The sequence below is a fragment of the Lactuca virosa genome, chromosome 8 (genome assembly GCF_052849685.1).
Source record: "Lactuca virosa cultivar CGN04683 chromosome 8, Lactuca_virosa_CGN04683_v6, whole genome shotgun sequence".
NCBI classification, from domain to species: Eukaryota; Viridiplantae; Streptophyta; class Magnoliopsida; order Asterales; family Asteraceae; genus Lactuca; species Lactuca virosa.
In genome coordinates, this window is record NC_136433.1 from 347,200,238 (window position 1) to 347,206,237 (window position 6,000).

Genomic DNA, 6,000 nt, shown 5'->3' on the forward strand with positions numbered 1-6,000 from the left:
TGACGCGGACTCAACCAAGTACGTGGGGCGTACCTTAGTTTACGCTGAGCGTATTGTGCCCAGACTCAAAACCCTAAATGAGACATGAGCACTATAAAAGGAATGATATGGCCTCCATCCCAGCCACCATTTCCAGAGAGTGAAACCCTAAGTGAGCCCTAACCTTTGTTCTAAGCTGTGTGTGTGTGTGGTTAAGCTTGAAAGTGTTCTTGTGTGCTTGTGCAGAAGAAGAAAAGGCCTTGAAGAAGAAAGATTGGAGTCCAAGCTTCCAGATCTGAGCTAAGCTGAGTAGGGAGCTTCTCACAGAGGTAAAAAGCTTCAAACTTGGTCTCTCTTTGTTATGAACATCATCTAGGAGCATTTTTAGGGTATAAGTCCCATAGGTGGAGACTTTATGAGCAAAGGGACTCCATGGACCTAGATCTGCCCCATTTCAGTGTATATTGTGTTATAGATCCATAAAAATCCAATCTTGGACGCTAAGATTAAGTCATGCATGAGATAAGCGCTTAATGAGGAAGGAGGAAAGGTGTTTTGAGTGATTAGTGACCTTTACAGCCATGCAAAGGCTTAAAGGTTAAGACTTTATGGATTAAGAGGTATTACAATGACCAGATCGGAAATATGAGCTTATGTCTTAACCGTTTAAGACCAAAAATCATGAGGATTATGAAACTGGGACTTACGCTGGGCGTAATCCCAGTACGCGCAGCGTAAGGGGTCGAGCTCCCAGGTTCTGTGAAGCCTTCGAGTACACCCAGCGTATAGAGCTGGTACGCGCCGCGTACTTCGGAGGGTTGACTTTCGTTGACTTTTAGGGTTTAGTCAACATTTGGACCTTTGGGTCATTGGAGGGGTAAAATGGTCTTTTACCCTTCTGAGAGAATATAGGGAGGGACTAGTCTAGCCTTTGAGAGCCGTATTAATTAGAGATAATTATTTTATGTGATTAGGCGAAGGCTAGATCAGTGTCTCAAATTCGAGATTATCCGAGTTACCCGAGGTGAGTCTTCTCATTATACATTACCTAGAGTGGTATCTATGTGCAGACCGGAGGGTCTTATGAGTTATGTGATTACTTGAGATTATGTGCATTGTGATTTATGTATGCTATGAGATATTTAGACCGGACCGGAGGGTCCAACGATTTAGACCGGAACAGAGGGTCCAACGATTCAAACCGGACCAGAGGTTCCAACGAGCTAGACCAGACTGGAGGGTCCAACGAGCTACGGGACTTGAGGGTCCCGCTGAGACACATTGACCAGAGGGTCTTACTGAGTTATAGCCTCGAGTGGCTTATGTGTTGTATGTGGTATTTTGGGGAACTCACTAAGCATTTATGCTTACCGTATATGTGATATGTGTTTCAGGTACCAGCGAGGATCGAGTGAAGGCGCCGGCATGATTTGTACACACTGATAGAGTATTATGTATTTGAGATTCTGGGATATGTTTTACTGTGATAACATGTGACACACTTGAGCTTTGAGATTATCTTATGAGACATGTTGTGTTTGAAAAATGAAAAACTGTTTTGAAAATTTACGTCGTTACACGGTCACCCTGAAAGGACCGATGTATCGGGGCCCCAGCTTGCCCATCTTCCTGAATCGTATTACCCCTTTCCATAGGGATACCTTCAGGAGAACGAGATCTCCAACCTAAAACTCAAGTTCGAATCGTCGCCTGTCCGCATAACTCTTCTGGCGACTTTGAGCCGTGAGTAATCTCTGTTTGACCTGCTGAATCTGCTCAGTCGTCTTGAGCACTATCTCAGTGCCACCCATCACTCGCTGCCCCACCTCTCCCCAAAAGATGGGGGTCCGACACCTCCTCCCATAAAGAAGCTCGAACGGAAGCATGCCGATACTAGAGTGGTGGCTGTTGTTGTAAGAAAACTCCGCCAAGGGTAGGTATGTGTCCCAACTTCCACCGAAGTCCATAACACACGCTCGAATCATGTCCTCGATTATCTGAATCGTCCGCTCACTTTGTCCGTCTGTCTGTGGGTGGTAGGTTGTGCTGAAATGCAATCGTGTTCCCAATTCCTCATGAAACTTCTTCCAAAACCTGAAAGTGAAACGCACATCCCGATCGGACACTATAGATGTCGGAACCCCATGCCAAGCCACCACCTTCCTCACATATATCTCTGCCAGCCTCTCAGCAGAAGAGCTCTCTCCGATAGCAAGAAAGTGAGCGCTCTTCATCAACCGGTCCACAATCACCCAAATCGTGTCGACACCCCGCGTGGTCCTCGGCAACTTGGTGATAAAATCCATAGAAATTTGTTCCCATTTCCACTGGGGAACCTCCAGTGGCTGCAACTTTCCATGAGGACGCTGGTGCTCGGCCTTCACCCGGCGACAGGTCAAGCACCTCTCGACTACCCAAGCAACATCTCTCTTCATGCAGGCCCACCAATAATCCCTCTTCAGGTCCAAGTACATCTTAGTGGCCCCGGGGTGGATAGAGAATTTCGATCTATGTGCCTCCTCCATCAGCGTACGCCGCGCTCCGCCTGTATAGGGCACCCAAATCCTTCCTCAAAAGGTCAAAAGTCCTCTGCTGTCCATCACAAACTCGGACACCTGCCCAATCACCCGCTCCCTCTTGCAGTTCTCTGGTCTCACGGCCTCTACCCGGGCCTCTCGAATGATATCTAAAACTGGAGTCATCACTGTCATCCTCATACACACGTCTCGGATCGGAGCACTCTCTGCTCTACGGCTCAAGGCGTCGGTTACCACATTAGCCTTGCCCGGATGGTACAAGATCTCGCAGTCGTAATCCTTCACCACATCCAACCATTTCCTCTATCTCATGTTAAGGTTGGGCTGATCCATAAGATACTTCAAACTCTTGTGGTCTGTGTATATGGTACACCGAACCCCGTACAGATAGTGACGTCAAATCTTGAGGGCAAACACTACTAGGGATGGCAAAATGCCCCATACCCGATGGAGAACCCGAAACCCGCACCCGTTTTGACCGGGGAATCCCCAAGTTGACCGGGGATGGGGAATCCCCGAATAAAAAAGTAGGGAAGGGGATGGGGATCGGGATACCCCTAATCCCCGACCCTGGACCCGCCCCCGATATATATTAATATATAAAAGTAATACAAAACATATATTTATAGTACAATTTACAATACATAGAATTTTATCCAAGTAACCTAACTCATTAGTAATTGGTTGAAATTATACTTTGTTTTTCTTTTTATCTTATTTAAACTCATGTATAATTTTTTTGTATTTTGTTCATCTATTTTACCTCAAATATCACTCTGATAATTTTTTCTACTTGATTTCTCATGTATATATTTAAATATGGTAGAAAATTAATTTATATTTTTTATGCAATCTATATATTTTTTTATATTTTGTAAAATCTTTAAACTTATGCTGGTAAAATTGAAATTTAGATGTTTTCTTTACATAAAATTTTTCATATTAAAAGAGAAAAAGAAATCCCCGATTCCCCGTTGGGGATCCTCAATCCTCGTTGGGGGAGGGGATGGGGGTTTATCTATATTCCCCGGTGGGGATGGGGATGGGGATGGGGATTGGAATGAGGATTCGGGGATGGGGATGGGGATTGGGGTCCCCTGTAAAACCTGCCCCCGTTGCCATCTCTAAACACTACTGCCCCCAGCTCCAGATCGTGGGTGGGATATCTCGTCTAATGAGGCTTCAGTTGCCTCGATGCATATGCTATTACATGCCCTCTCTGCATCAGTAACGCACCCATGCCCGTAATAGATGCATCGCGATAAACCACAAAATCCTCCATTCCCTCCGGAAGGGCCAACACGGGAGCCTCGCACAATCTCTGGCGAAGGGTCTCAAATGAGGTCTGCTGCTCGGGACCCCAAGTAAACGCAACGCCCTTCCGGGGAAAACTGGTGAGAGGGACAACAATCTTGGAGAAATCTCTGATAAATCTCCGATAGTATCCGGCCAGTCCCAAAAAACTCCTGATCTCGGTGGGCGATCTCGGTGCTTCCCATCTCATAACTGCCTCGATCTTAGCCGGATCGACCAAAATACCATTATGGTTAACGAGGTGTCCTAGGAACTGGACCTCTCGTAACCAGAAATCATACTTGGAGAATTTGGCATGAAGCCTCTCCGATCTCAATACTCCAAGGACCTCCCTCAAATGCTCCTCATGCTGCTCTCTAGACCTCGAATACACCAAAATATCATCGATGAACATAATCACCGAACGATCCAACATGGGTCAACACACCCGGTTCATGAGGTCCTTGAACGTTGTCGGTGCGTTGGTGAGCCCGAAAGGCATCACCACAAACTCATACTGCCCATAACGTGTCCTGAAGGCCGTCTTCTGAACATCCTCCTCGCGGACTCTCATCTGATGATACGCGAACCTCAGGTCGATCTTGGAAAACCAAGACGCCCCCTGCAACTGATCGAACAAATCATCGATCCTCGGAAGTGGGTAACGGTTCTTGACCGTCAACTTGTTCAACTCCCGGTAGTCGATGCACATCCGGTGTGAACCATCCTTTTTCTTGACAAAAAGGATCGGGGCTCCCCAGGGTGAGCTACTCGGCCTGATAAACCCCTTCCCCAGCAGCTCCTGCACCTGCGAGGATAACTCCTGCATCTCCGAAGGCGCAAGGCGATAAGGTGCCTTGGCAATAGGCGCCGCTCCTGGCACCAATTCGATCCGAAACTCTACCTGCCTCTCGGGAGGTACTCCCGGCAACTCCTCGGAAAAAACATCTAGAAACTCGCACACTATCGGGACCTAGGAGATAGAACTCGATCTCTTTGCAGTAGCCCGTGTATCCATCACATACGCCAAAAATCCCATACATCCCTGCTGTAGACTCTGTCTCGCTCTGGCGGCCGAAAAAAATGCCGACCCTGATCGGGTACCCTCGTCATATACTGAAAGCACTCCCCCACTAGGGTCTCGGATGGTCACTAGCTGACGCTCACAGTCGATCACAGCTCCAAATCGACTCGACCAGTCCATGCCCATGATGACACAGACATCCCCCATCGCGATCGGTACCAGATCTATCAGAAACTTAACTCCGAAGATCTCAAGCTCACATCCACGAATCACATCAGACGCAAACACCGCATGCTCATCGGCTATGGAAACTCTCAAAGGTCGACTCAACGCCTCTCGTGGGATACTGATGTGACGACTAAATGCTAATGATACAAAGGATTGACTCACACCCGAGTCAAATAACACCAAAGCAGGCACAGAACTCACAAGAAAAGTACCTATATATAATCACAATATAAGCACATAATATCTCAAAAGAATATAATAAGAACATGTACCAGCCACTACATCATGTCCTGCACGGACCTCCTCCGCTGTCAGCTGAAAGGCTCTCCCACGAACCCTCGGTGTCTCGACCTTCGCTGGCCGAATCTCAGTAGCACGCGTAGAAGTAGGTGCAGATCCCTGGGCTGAACCCTGCACGAGCTGAGGGCACTCGGCCTTCCGGTGGCCGGTCTGGTTGCAATGAAAGCAAACCAAAAATCCCTTCAGGCAATACTTCGCTATGTGCCCCTCCTTGCCGCATTTGTAGCAAATCCCCGAACGGCAAGAACCCTCGTGACTCTTACCGTACTTGCCACAAGTGCTTCCCTTCTGGCCCCCAACTCTGGAATTAGCGAGCTTGGCCTGCTTCGTCGTCGGCTGCGACTGAACTAGTCTCCGGTCCCTCCCCCGGGACTCCTCCTCCTCCTCCCTGGTCTGCAACTCGAGCTCAATCTCCCTCCTCCTGGCATTGGCCTGAAGCTCAGCCAATGTCATGTACGATGAGTTCGCCACGAACTCTCGTATGTCCCTCCTCAGTATGCTCAGATATCGGCTTACACATGCCTGCTCAGTGGACACGTGTTTAGGGCAGAACATCGCCCTCTCATCGAACATCCTCGAAATCTCAGTCACTGATTCCGTCTTCTGCTTGAGAGACAGAAACTCTTGTGCCAAACATTC